We start from the raw sequence: 14,219 nt of genomic DNA, 5'->3' as shown, positions 1-14,219 counted from the left end.
TTGGTGGGTAAAAGTTGTTTAATATGATGAAACCCCATTTATTGATTCAGAAAGAAAAATATCCTGATATCCAGTAGTATTGTTGCAATGAGCATAATGTCAAAAGATATCTAAATCACAATATAATCCATATAAAATTCCTAATAACTATTTTTAAAGAAATATTAAAACAATTTTAAAGTTTATCTGAAACTTTTCTACATGCCAAAACTAGTTTTATCATGAAAAATGTGCAGGTTATACACTTTCTATATTTAAAGCATGATGCATATCTAGAATATTTAAAGCGATACTGTAAAAGAAAAGAAGCAGAAGCACAGATCAATTGTATACAATTACCTATACATTAATCCACACATATGTGGTCAGATGATCATTACTGAGACTATACTAGACACATAATCTTCTCATTAGCTGATTAAGAAACTAGATCTCAATTTCTGAAGACAGTATTTGGAAAATTATATAACAGGAAAAGCAAAACTCAACTTAAAACTCACTAAAGACATTTTGAGATATAAAGCCTCAATCCGTGACAATTTTGAGAAACCACAAAAATAAATCTTAATGACATTGACTTGTGAAATGATGTTAAGAAGATGACAATAAAACACAAGTTTAAAAGATGACAAAACCAAAAGTAGACAATTGACATTACACCGCATTGAAATACTTTTATAAAGCAAAGTCAGAAAATGAACAGAACATCAAAATAGCCTACAAAATGGAAAAGTTATTTCATACTGTATATATGACAAAATACTAACTTTCACAATCCACTACACATTCTAGGTCTTTTTTTCTCTCTGTATTTATTTTATTTTTTTTTCTTTTCAAAGTTTTATTGATAAACATATAGCAATGAGACAGTTTCAAATCAAATCGAAAGTACAGTTTCAACAAATAATACACTGCATATATTCTTCTTAGTGGTTAATTGCTGTACAAGATGCAGACTTGTGATCCTACTTACAAACACCATTAGAACAAATCATTCTATTCATTAAGAGAATGCAACTATATGTCTATCCCAACCACTTTGAATACACAGATACAAAATGGACATTCATAGTTATATCCCAATTTTTTAAGTTCTGTTGTTGAATATTATAGGTGTGTAAACTCAGCAAAATATTCTAAAAGAGTCCAGTAGCCCATAATAGCATTGCATCTTCTGTTTAACTGGCAATGTCAGAAATTATTGACCTGAGTCCCCCACAGCTCAACATAACAACATGGCTTTACTTCCTATATTTCATCTTCATACTTTTCTACTGGATGGTTAAGACCAAGGTAAAACTGGAACTGTGCAACAAGAGTTGTAGCTTTTTGGTCTGAGAAGGTCAGTGAAATGCCCTCAGGATAAATCCTGAGATCGTGTACCTCAGATTGTAGAACCTTTGTCAGTGTCAGCCATGTGGATGAGTCACGGCCAATGCTTGGCCAATGTGCTCTCTGTGAAAGCCTGAGAGAATGTCTTCTCCCCATGTGACTCTCCTTAGGCACACTCTACGTCAGCAATCACTTTTCTCTTTGGCCCCATAATCTTCTTGATCAGAAAATTTGGGACACTACCGAGGTACATGACGTTACAGTACAAGTTCTCATATGTCCTGAGTCTTAATTGACCTTAGAAGGCTAGGGGCAAAATGTTGGCTTTCCTTGTATCCCTCCTTTTTCTCTAATTTTGGTCTGCAAACTTACGTTGTTAACCATCCAGAAGACAAGCTTATTGTTATTATCAAACGATTTAGGCTATCAAGCTTAAACTCACTATCTCACTGCATTTCAAACATCTTAGGCATAATAAGGAACAGGTATTTTTCATCAAGTATTGATATGTTGAACTTTAAGTCCCTACATAATATGATAAAAAACATTTAAAAATTAGATTATATTTTAAAATGAGGATAAAGAATTCTATGCTTCTCATGTTTGCACATAAGTCCAAAAATCTCACCATATACATCCTTGAAGCAGGACAGTCCCACAATATTCCTTTCCCTGTCTCTTGTTTTCATTTACCACCCCTTTCTTCTTGAACATCCACCTACCCGGGAGACATCTTAGCAGTAACTGGCATGTCATGACAAGCCGCCCATATTCAGAATACCACAATGACAGGCATTCCCAACATGAAACCACTATTACAAATTACCATGTGCAGTGCAGTAGCTAGGTCTTTATAGTAAAAAACTAAGCATCTAATTAAAATAGACTAAAAGTTTCAATAGACACCTCCACATAAAACATAAAATGTTTTAACGGGCAGCAGGTATTATGAAAAAATGTTTAGTTTCACTGAAAGTCAGAGAAATGCACAGTAAAATTTAAATGACATATTACCTTGTATTTGTTGTGATGTTATTTTAATAACCAAATTTTTCACATAACACAGTAAACTAGAGAATCACACATACTATCATAAATGGAAAAAAACTTTTAATGTTAAAAAAATATCTGTTTCTCTGAGTTTCTTTTTAATTCACCCATCTATGTATATTTTCTTATTTCTATATTTGATTAATGTAATTCATACTGGACTAAACATGGTAGTTCAAAAATGTCTGCAATATATTGTTTTCATAGCCTTTATCCTTATAAACAGAAGAGAGAAGTGGAAGGCAAAGTAGCATTTTTATGTTTTTAAAGAATGTGCATACTATTTTTCTAATTAAAGTATAGACTGTTTCCAAAGTTTCAAAAACTTCAGTGTCAACATTTTAAATTAAATTAACAGGTTTGAGATGATTTATAGATGTAACAATAAGCTTGGCATCATGATGCATACCTGTAATCCCAGCACTTAGGAGGCTGAAGAATGAAAGATTATTGAAATTTCGAGATCAGTCTGGGATACAATGTGAGCTCAAGGCCAGTACACACACACACACACACACACACACACACACACACACACTATTAAGTTGAATTGCTATAATGATGAGTGATTTTGAGTAACATTATTTACCAGTTGACAGCACATCTTCTGTGAGAACAATATCAATTTAAGTAATTTTTCCTTCTTACTTGAATTAATTATCATTACATTTATCATTGCATTGTATGTATTCCTTCTATATTTTGAATGTTTGTATATATTAATTTTATTTAGAAAAAAATGGCAATAAGACAGTTTCAAAACAAGTTAGTATGACAGTTACAATAATTAATACACTGCATATTGTTGTCTTCATAGTAGTTATTCATAGTACAAGATGTAAACATGATTTTTTGTATAAACAATATTAGAACAAATCTTTCTTCTCATTGAACTAAGAGAAAGTAGCTGTATATCTTTTTTTCAAAATTTTTAATAATTTTTATTTGACATTCCATTAATAAACACAAATGTTAATATTATGATATGAGATATGATATTTCTCCTACATTTCAGGACATCTTAATTACTTTTTAAAATTACTTTTATTGAGAAACAAATACCAATTAGACCGTTTCAAAGTTAGATAGTAGCAAAGTTAATATGAGTAATGCACTGCATATTGTTTTCGTCATAGTAATTATTCATAGTGCAAGATGCAGACATGACGCCCTGTCCAAAAAGTACTAGTACAAATCTTTCATTGAATTCAGAGAAAGTAGCTGTATATCTAGACTATTTTGAATATATAAATACAAAATGGTTCTTCATTTATATCCCTTTTGTTTAGCTTTGTCAGAGATAGGTATTCCATTGTCATTTAAATATTATAGGTGTACTAATTCAACAAAATAATACAATGTAGTCCAGTAGTTCATAATAGTACTGGGTTATCAGTAGGAGTGGCAACTTCAGAAGTTGTTGATTTCAGTCTTTTACAGCTCAACATATTAATATGGCTTTACTTTTTCTACCTAGTTTTTATACTTTTCTGCGGGATGGTTAAGACTAGGAGAAAGCAAGACATATATAACAGAAATGCAACTTCTGTATCTGACAAAGTCAGTCAAATCCCCCCAGGATTTACCTTGAAAACCTGCACCACAGTTTGTAGATCATTTGTCAGTGTCAGCCATGTGGATAAGTCACGACATTTGCTTGACCAAATTGCTGTCTGTGAAAGCCTGAGAGAATGTTTTCTTTCCATGTGACTCTTCTTAGGCACACTCTACATCATCAGTCACCTTCTTCTGTGGCCCCATAGTCTCCTAAATCAGAAAATTTGGGAAACCACTGAGTAACAGGATGTTACAGTACAAGTTCACTTATGTCCTGAGTCATCATTGACCTTGAATGACTAGGGCCAAAATTGTGGCGGTCCTTGCAGCCCTTCTTTTTTACTCTTTTTTGGTCTGCAAACATAAGTTGTTAATGCTCAAGAAGAGTGGTTTAATGATATTATTATCCTATAGCATAGGCAGGTGAGCTTAACCTCACTATCTGTCTGAATAATAAACATTTTAGACATAACATGGAACAGGTATTCCCATCAATTTTAATATGGTAAATGTTAATACCCTACAGAATGTGAAGAAAAGAGAAAAAAATAAAAAATAGGAATATATAATTACATGTTTTTTCACAGAAATTTACAAATATAAACATGTACACCATGGTAACAGGACAGTTCAAAGAGATTTTTTCTTGTCTCTGTGTTTTCATTTATTACCCTTTTTTTCAATAAACATTTACTTGAGAGAAAGTATGGCAGTAATTGGTAGGTTATGACAAACAGTACGTATTTAGAAGATCACAATGACAGGCATTTGAAGCATGGCCCTTATATTACACATTGCTATCTACATTGCAGTTTCTTAGTACATAGGTATCAGCATATATAGTCAAGGTGAGAATCTACCTATGAAATGCAAGTGTCAAAAACCTGCTGAATATTCCCATGATCATTGCCTTAAGCACCTTGTGGACAAAAATGTATGGCTCTTCCTCTGTCATGTTTCCTAGCTTTTCTCTTAGTCTTCCCTTCATTGTTTAAAGTTTAAGTTCTCACTTTACTTTTAATAGTGTTATACCCTTCTAATGTTATTTCTTCTTTTGAGTTCTTAGAGAAGAGAAAGTATATGATGTTCACAAGTGTGGGTCTGGTTTATTTCACTTATGAGTATATCTTCAAGTAGCATCCACTTCAATATAAAGGCTTCAAGTTTATCACTCTTTGTAGCTGAATGATACTCCATTGTACAAAAATACCACAACTTTTTCATCCATTTCTCAAGTGATGGGCATTTTGGTGGCTTTGAAGTTTTGGATATCACAAATTGTGTTGCTATAAACATAGGTGTACATATATCTCTATGATATGACACTTTCAGTTCGCCAGGGAACATTCCTAGTAGGGGAATAGATGGTTTAAATGGGATTTACAGTCCTAATTTTCTAAGGAGTCTCCACACTGATTTTCATAACAGTTGCACCAGTCTAAATTCCCACCAGCAGTGGAGAAGTGTTCCCTTATCCCCACAGCCTCTCCAACATTTGTTGTTGGATGGTTTCTTCATGATCACCATTCTTTTTGGGGTTAGAGGGTATCACATGGGTGTTCTAATTTGCATTTTACTGATAGAAGTGACATGGAACATTTTTTCATATATTTATTAGATTCTATAATATTGTTATCTGAAATGTGTGTGTTCATCTTGGATGCCCATTTCTGGATTGGGTCTTTAAACTTTGGGTCCCTAGTGTTTTTTAGTTCTTTATAAATTCTAGAGAGCAGACCTTTTTCTGAGTGCTTATTAATTAATATTTTTTTCCAAATTTGTGGGTTGTCTTTTCACTTTGTTGGTAATTTGTTTTGACATGCAAAAACTTCTCAATAAGAGGTGGCACCAGTTCTTTTTTTCCTTGAAATTTTTTATTGGTACATTTTATATATACATAGTGATAGCATTCTGCATAAGGGAATTGTACCTTGCTTCAAACAATAGTTTCAAGCATTTTTTTAAAAAGATTTAAAATTTCTGAATTTAGTTCAACTTATAATACCACATTTCGAAGATAAATGAACCCTTTGCAAAGATATCTAAATAAAAGCATACCAAGATGCATAAAAATGAAATTATGCAAAACTTCTTATAAAGAAAAAAATCATTAAAGCATACATATAAAATATTAGCTATGGAAAAACAAAATTAAATACCATCTTATTCCACATTAGAAAGAAAAAGAAGGACCAAGGGTTTAAGAAACTAAACTAGTTAAAGGACTGAAAGAAAAGATCTGTGCTCTGAATTTTATGCTTAGCAAACATACCTTTGAAAACTAAAAGTAAGATTTTCTAGTTATACAAATATCTTAATACTCCAGAAGTAGCACATAGTAAATAACAAAGAGTATAATTCAAAAGGCAAGAGAAGTTGCAGTATGCTCCTGTATGAACAAAAAAGAGCTCTCAATATAATAGTTATGTAGGACTATACAAAAATATATTAGATGAACCCTTATTTAAAGGTCACTGCAGATTTCTATGACACAGTACCAATCTTATGCTGGGTTATACATGTATTTTCTCCATATATGTGTGTGTATGTGTGTATAAAAGACAGGGAAGAAGTGATATAAGGTCAACAAAAAATGGAAATATACTTTTAAAAAGTTTGTAATACTAGAAGATATCATTCAATGTGTTTTAAATAAATTGTAAGTCAAAGATATAGTATAAATCTTAGAACAAAAATAAGATTAAGCAATATTCAGAAAATTAAATACTAATTAATTAAAAATTAAATGTTTCAAAACAATTGAAATAAGAAAAAGTTTTCATGATAGCAAAAAAGTACTAAGAGTAAAGCATAAGACAAATACTGGAATGGCAAGTAAATGACCAGCACTTCTAACAGTTTGATGATAGGATATTGCACAAAGTTCTAGTGTGTTGTGGACATGCATAATGATCATGACAGTTACTGGTGGCTAGGTGTCACTTGTGGAACTGAGCTACAGCTGTTTCTTTGAAGTCCGCCCTGTAGACTCAGGTGGAATCATGACCCATAGGGTGGAAGAGAAGTCCATTTGTAGAGTGTGCTGATGGAAATATTTTGCTGCTGAACACAAAACAATAACTGAAAGACTACTATTGCATACCTCTTATTCTCCTCTGTTTGTTTGCCCTATTTGGCGGGTTCTTTCCATTCTCATTCATGAGGCTGTGATCAATTTCCTCCCTCTCCAGAACATCATTTAGTAGTCTGTGTAGGCTTGGCTTTGTCATCACGAAATTCTTTAGTTGTACTTTTTCATGGAAGTATTTCAGTTCTCCATTTTACTTGAAAGAGAGTTTTGCAGGATATATCAGTCTAGGTTGGAATTTGTTTTTTTGTAAGACTTGAAGAGCTTTGTTCCCTGCTTTTCTTGAATTGATGGTTTGTGAAGAGAAATCTGCCATTATTCTAATGGGTTTTACTTTAAATGTGATCTGTTTCTTTTCTTTAGCAGCTTTTAGTGTACTGTTCCTATGCTGAATTTCTGGGATCTTGATTATTATATGTCTGGGTGTGGTTTTAATTAGGTTGATGTTATTTGGAGTTCTATATGCTTTGGTTAACTGAATGTCAGATTGTTGCCCCATATTTGGGAAGTTTTCTGCTATTACTTCTGCCCATATTCTTTTTATATCATTTGTATTAACTCTTTCCTTCTCATTGATGCTTATTAGTCTCACATTGTTCATCTTTGTATCATCTTGCAGGTATTGAATTACTCTTTCCTGTATCCTGCTTGTTATAAAGAGATCTTTCCTTATTTTTTCACTACCTATAATGGTGTCTTTAAGGTCAGAAAGTCCATTTTCACTTTCCCTCAAAGGTTTTTGCCAGGTTGTGATTGAGGTTTTAATTTCCTGTATATCACCTTGAATCTGTTTCATTCATTCTATTTCTTTCCTAAATTGCTTATTCAGGGTTTCATCATTTGTGTATTCTGCTCTATTTTTTTATCAGTGTGTTCTTTAGAAGCACTTAGTACTTCTTTAATTATAGTTATCACTACATTTTTTAATTCCGAAATTATTTCTCATCTGATTTCTTCTATAACTTTCTGCAGTTGTTTCTTTACTTCCAATGCTATAATTTAAGAGATATCTGGCATGTGATTTCCAGTTTCCTCAGTGCTAGTGTCTTCTGTGATTTTACTGGGTGGACTTGGGACCTGAGACTTCATTTTGTTCCTTCTCTTTGTCATTTTGTATACCACAGTCTTCTGACCTTTGGTGTAGAGCTTATATAGAGTTATTACCTTAGCACCAGGTCTGGATCTATGAATTTCAGATTCCTCCAGGTGAGTGTTGTTTGGATCTGGATGCTGTGCTCCACTTCTCTGTGCTGCAGCTGTTAGAGTTGAACCCTTTGTGTCTCTCTGGCAAAATGTTCTGCTCCTGAATCAGCTGGGTGGGTCTTGCCTCTAGTGTCTTTGCAGGGAGTTCTGCTGAAGGGTTCTGTGCTGGGCCTGCACTCTGGGTCGAATGAAGATCCGCAGGCCCTGGGTGGTCTCACTCACATGTGGAGCCTGGTCTCTGAGTATATTTAGAATCTGGTGGTCCCCGGGTCATCTCACTCACTCGCTGGGCCTGTGCTCTTGGTCTATTCAGGATGCGAGGGCCCTTGTCTTTCTCACTCCCCGGGCTTGTGCTTTGGGTCTATTCAGGATCCAGTGGTCCCCGGTTGGTCTCACTCACTCAGCAGGCCTGTACTCTGAGTCTGTTCAGGATCCCGCGGACCCCGGGTCATCTCACTCGCCGGGCCTCTGCTTTGGGTCTATTCAGGATCCCACAGCTCTAGTCATCTCCCAGTTCTTAATTATTTCAAGTATTAGCCATGTAATTTGATTTTTGTTCATGAACTCTTAGCCTACCCCTCTGTTTTCAAGAGTTCCTCCTACTTTCTCTTCCAGGAGATTTAGTGCCTCTGTTTTAATATTTAGATCTTAAGTCCATTCTGACTTTAGCTTAGTGCTCGGTGATAGACCTGGGTCAAGTCTCACTTTTTGACGTGTAGAGAGCTAGTTTTTCCAGCACCATTTCTTAAAGAGGTTATCTTTCTTCTAGTAAGCATGTTTGGCCCTTTTTTTTAAGATAACATGGCTGAGTGTGTTTGTAGTGGATTCTGCATCTTCTAATCTATTCAATTGATCTGCATGTCTGAGTATTTTTTTGCTAATACCGTGCTGATTTTATCATGGTATCTTTGCAGTATAATATCAAGTCAAAATTTACAATGTGTTTTGCCTTGTCTTTTTTACCCTGGATAGACTTTGCTATTCTAAGTCTTTCCTGGTTTCAAATAAATTTTAGGAATGGTTTCTCTAGGTCTGAGAGGCATGTTGTTGTTATTTTTATAGGTATATCATTAAATCTGTACAGAAATTTTGGGATTATGTTCATATTCACAATTATGGTTCTTCCTGTCCAGGAGCAGGAAATATCTTTCAATTTTTGGAAATACTCTATGATCACTTTTTTCACATTACCGTAATTTTCATTGAATAGATCTCTGACTTCTTTAGTTAGATTAATTCCAAGTTATTTCATTTTCCTTGGTGCCATTGTAAAAGGTATTGTTTCTCTAACTTCCCTCTCAGTGTGTTTCTCATCTGTGTAGAGTAATGCATTGACTTTTGTGTATTGACTTTCTATACTGCTAAGCTCCTGAATTTATTTTTATTTACTTATTTTTTGCAGAACCAGGGATTGAACTCACACCCTTGTGCTTGCCATGGATGCTCTTACTCTACTGAACCATCTCCCTGGGCCTCATGAATTTGTTCACTAATTCTAGTAGCTTCTTGGTGGAGTTTTTTGGGTCTTGCAGATAAAATATCATGTCATGTGCAAATATTGATAGGTTAAATTCTTCTTTACGTATTCTTATTCTTTCTATTTCTCTCTTGTCTAATGGCTCTAACTAATGATACCAGAAGTATATTGAATAGGTGGGGTGGTAGAGGTCCTCCTTGTTTTGTAGCAGATGTGAGAGTAAAAGTTTTCTGTTTTTCCCCGTTTAGAATTCTTTTAGCCTTTGGGTTTTCATAGATGGCTTTCCTCGGATTGAAGTAGAGGCCATCTATTCCAATTTTCTGTAGGACTCTGAAAATGAATGAGTGTTGGACTTTGTCAACTGACTTTTCTGCATCAATCGAGATGATCATGTGGTTTTTGGATGTGGCTCCATTGATATAGTGTATTACATTTACAGATCTGCATATAGTGTACCATCCTTGCATACCTAGGATAAATCCTACCTGGTCTTCTATAATCTTTTTGACAATTTGCTATGTTCTGTTTCCTAGCACTTTATTGAGGATTGTTGCAAGTATGTCCACAAGGAAGATTGGCCTATAGTTCTGTTTTTTTAGTTATGTCTTTCCCAGGATTTTGCAGCAGTAATATATTTGCTTGGTGGAACAATTTTGGGGGGATTGCTTCCTTTTCAATTTCATTGAAGTGTTTGAGGAGTATATGGATTATATGTTTCTCAAATTTCTTATAGAGTTCAGCTATGAATAAATCAGAGCCTGGACTTTTCTTTGTTGTTAGGGGTTTTTTTTTATTACTTTTAGTATTTTATTGGCTGTTATTGGGTTATTCCGAGATCTTTTATCTTCTTGATTAGGTGTTGGTTATTTGTACCTTTCTAAGAATCTGTCCATTTCTTCTGTGTCTTTGATTCTGTCAGAGTAAAGATTCTCCAAGTACCTACTGAAGATCTGAATTTCCACTATGTCTGTGGTAATTACACCCTTTTCATACTTTATCGCTTTTTCCTGAATTTTTTCTTTCCTCTTTTAGATGAAGTAAGCTCGGGGCTTAGCAATTTTATTTAATTGGGCCGGGGAGATGGCCCAGTGGAATAAATACTTCCCTGGAAAGTGGAAGGGCCTGAGTTCAATCCCCAGTTTCACCAAAAATATCAAAAAAAAAAAAAAAAAGAAAGAAAACAAAAGCAATTTTATTTAAACTTCCAAAGAACCAGCTTTTAGATTCATTACTACTTTGACTTGTTTTCTTCGTCTCAATTGAATTAATTTCCACTCTAATCTTTATGGTTTGTTCCATCTTTTGGCTTTGGGTTTGGTTTGCTCTTCCATTTCTAGATGTTGGAAGTGTAGCATTAGGGTGTGTATTTGTTCCCATTATATTTTGCTAATGTGTAAGTTCATAGCTAAAAATTTCCCTCTAAGAACTGCTTTCATCACATCCCATAAATTCCAATAATTTGTGCTTGAATTTTCAATGAATTGTAGATATTGTTCAATTTCTTGTTTAATTTTATCAGTGACCCATTAGTTGCTCAGGAGGGTGTTGTTTCATTTCCATGTATGTATTTGATTTTTCTGGTATTTCTTTTTTCATTTTTCCAGTTTCTTTGCATTGTAGTCAGATAATATGCATGGGATAATTTCTGTTTTCTTGCATATAGTTTAGCATGACCTATGGACTATTATGTAGTCTATATTTCAGAAAATGATCCATGTGGAGGTGAAAAAATGTTCAGCTGTGGTGGCGTGGAACACACTGTATATGTCCACTAAGTCTATTTGCGCCAAGCTCAGGTTCAGTTCTGCTACTTCTTCATTAATTTTTTGTCTGCTTGACCTATCTTTTTTGGACAAGCGGGTTTTAAGGTCTCCTCTTAGTTATAGTATTGGATATTAGATTTTTCATTTCCATTAAGATTGGTCTTATATAAATGGGTGCTCTCGTGTTTGGTGCATACATATTTATGAATACTACTTTTTCCTCTAACCAGTACATATTGGTCTTCTTTATTTCTTTTGATCATTCTTGGTTTGAAGTTGATACTGTCTGACAACAAGATTTCTTCTCCTGCTTTTTTTTGAGGTGCTGTGGCATGTAGTATTGTTTTCCATTCTTTGACTTTCAGCCTATGAATATCTTTATGAATTGAACATGTCTGTTGTATATAAAATATTGTTGGATTTTCCCTTCCTAATCCACTGTGCCAGTCCATTTCCTTTAATTAGTGAATTGAATCCATTGACATTGATGGTTATATTTGAAATGTATTGACTTATGATTAACATGCTATTTACCTGCTGTTGTTTACTCCTTTTTTTTCCTGTGTTTAATTGTTTGTCCTATTTCATGGGTACTTTTCATTCTCCTTCATGGAGTTCTGATCATTTTTGTCCCTCTCTGTGATATCTTTTAGTGTTCTGTGAAGGGTTGATTTTGTTGTCATGAAATTCTTTAGTTGTTCTTTGTCATGGAAGTATTTCACTTCCCCAGCAAACTTGAAATAGAGTTTTGCCGGGTATAGTGGTCTGGGATGGAATTCGTTTTCATAGAGGACTTAAAATACTCTGTCCCATGTTCTTGAATTCATAGTTTGTGAAGAGAAGTCTGCTATCATTCTGATAGATTTTCCTTTAAATGTGATCTCTTTCTTTTCCCCAGAGGTTTTCAGTATGTTGTTTTTGTGTTTGGTTTTTGGATCTTGACTATTTTATGTCTCATTGTGTTTTTAATGGGCTTGATGTTATTTAGAGTTACATATGCTTCGGTTACTTGAATGTCAGATTGTTTTCCCATGTTTTGGGAATTTTCTGCTATTTATTCTCCCCATATTCTTTTTATATCATTTGTATTCTCTTTCTTTCTCATTGATGCCTATTTGTCCATGTTGTTCATTTTTGCATCATCTTTCAGCTGTTGAATTATTTTATCCTGCATCCTAGTTGTTCTTAAGAGATCTTTTCTTATCTTTTCACTAGCTGTGATGGTATCTTCAAGATCGGAAACTCTATCTTCACTTTCACCCAAACAGTTTTGCAAGATTGTGATTCAAATTTTAATTTTGTCTATATCTCTTTGACTCTGCTTCATGTGATATATTTCTTTTCTATATTGCTCATTCAGTGATTGTATCATTTTTTTAATCTCCTCTATTTTTATCAGTATCTTCTTGAGGAGCAGTTATTAATTCTTTCACTAAATTTATCCTTTCTTTTTTACCTCAGAGATTATTTCTGATCTGATTTCCTATATATTTTTTCTGCAGTTGATTCTCTAGTTCAGACACTATTATTTCAGAGATTATTTTTTTTAATTTCAGAGGTTATTTGTGGTGTGAGTTCCTCTACACCTTTCTGCCATTGTTTCTTTACTTCAGATGCTATTAATTCAGCCATGTCTGCTGTGTGATTCCCAATTTCTTCTGTCTTAGTGTTTTCTGCATTTGTTCTGGGTGATCTCACGGCCTGAGATGACATTTTGTTCCCTCTCTTTGTCATTTTGTATAGCACTCTTCTCTGATCTTTACTGTAGAGCTTTGGAACTGTTATAACCTTAGCACCTCCTGAAATTTATCCAAGATAGATTATATGGTTAAGGCTGTTATAGATTTGCATTTGCTGAACTACAATAAGGAACACTAAAGTTGGGTAATGATATTTAGCAGTTGACAACTTTTGTAAGTAATGGCTTTGTATGTTAGACCATAAGTGCTATCATTATGTCTGTATAGCTAAGCAGATATTAAATTGGGAATTTTTATTTAAGTCAATTCTGCTAAGTTCTGTCTGATCATCTCCCTTTGATGTGCCTGGTTTTTTCTAGTCAGAGTAGTTCACCCCGGTTACATTTTGCCCCCTCTCTCTGTCAAAAGAGAAAGAGAGAGGCTGCTTATATAGATCTGAGTCTAGCAAAGTGTCTCAGCTTACCGGGTGCAGATCTATGAAATTTCTATTCATCTAGTTGTGCCTGACTTGGGTCTGACTGCTGTGTTTAGATTCTTTCTGTTGCAGCCCTTGGAAGTGAACCTGCTGTGCCCCTCTGGCATGATGCTCTGCTCCTGGATTAATTGTGTAGTTCTGGGCACTAGCCTCTCTTCGGGAACTTCAACTGCAATGTTTCACACCACGGCTGTATGCACGTCCTGTGTTGTGTCTGGAGGGTTCCAGAGAGCAGGACAAAAGGACTTGCTCACATGTGGAACTTGCCTGGTCTGGAGGTATCCAGCAGGCAAATGTAAACATGGAAGCTGTCCCACACAAGCTGGGCCTGGTCTTTGGCTGTGTCTAAAGGGGTCCTGAGTGCATGGATGGAGTTCTTTCTAACAGGTTGGGCCTGGGCTTGTGCTGGAGGAGTTCTGAGAGCATGGCTTAAGGTCTCACTCACAGGCCCAAGTTGGGTTTGGTCCAGGTGGATTCAGGGGGCACAGGGGAGCCCAGAAGTTCTCCCTCACACACGCTGCTTCTTGGCTTAGACTGTGTCTGGAGGGGTCCTGAGAGTGAGGCAGAAATTCTA

General features: G+C 34.8%; 1 pseudogene; it reads right to left on the bottom strand.

The window, feature by feature from the left end:
* Nucleotides 1–14,086: 14,086 nt before the first annotated feature.
* The window catches only part of LOC101589026, an 8,583-nt pseudogene continuing 8,450 nt past the window's right edge, over nt 14,087–14,219 (bottom strand).

Source organism: Octodon degus, unplaced genomic scaffold (assembly GCF_000260255.1).
Source record: "Octodon degus isolate 3935 unplaced genomic scaffold, OctDeg1.0 scaffold00063, whole genome shotgun sequence".
Classification (NCBI taxonomy): Eukaryota; Metazoa; Chordata; class Mammalia; order Rodentia; family Octodontidae; genus Octodon; species Octodon degus.
Note: the sequence above shows the minus strand (reverse complement) of the source record. Positions and strands in the feature narration are given on the sequence as shown.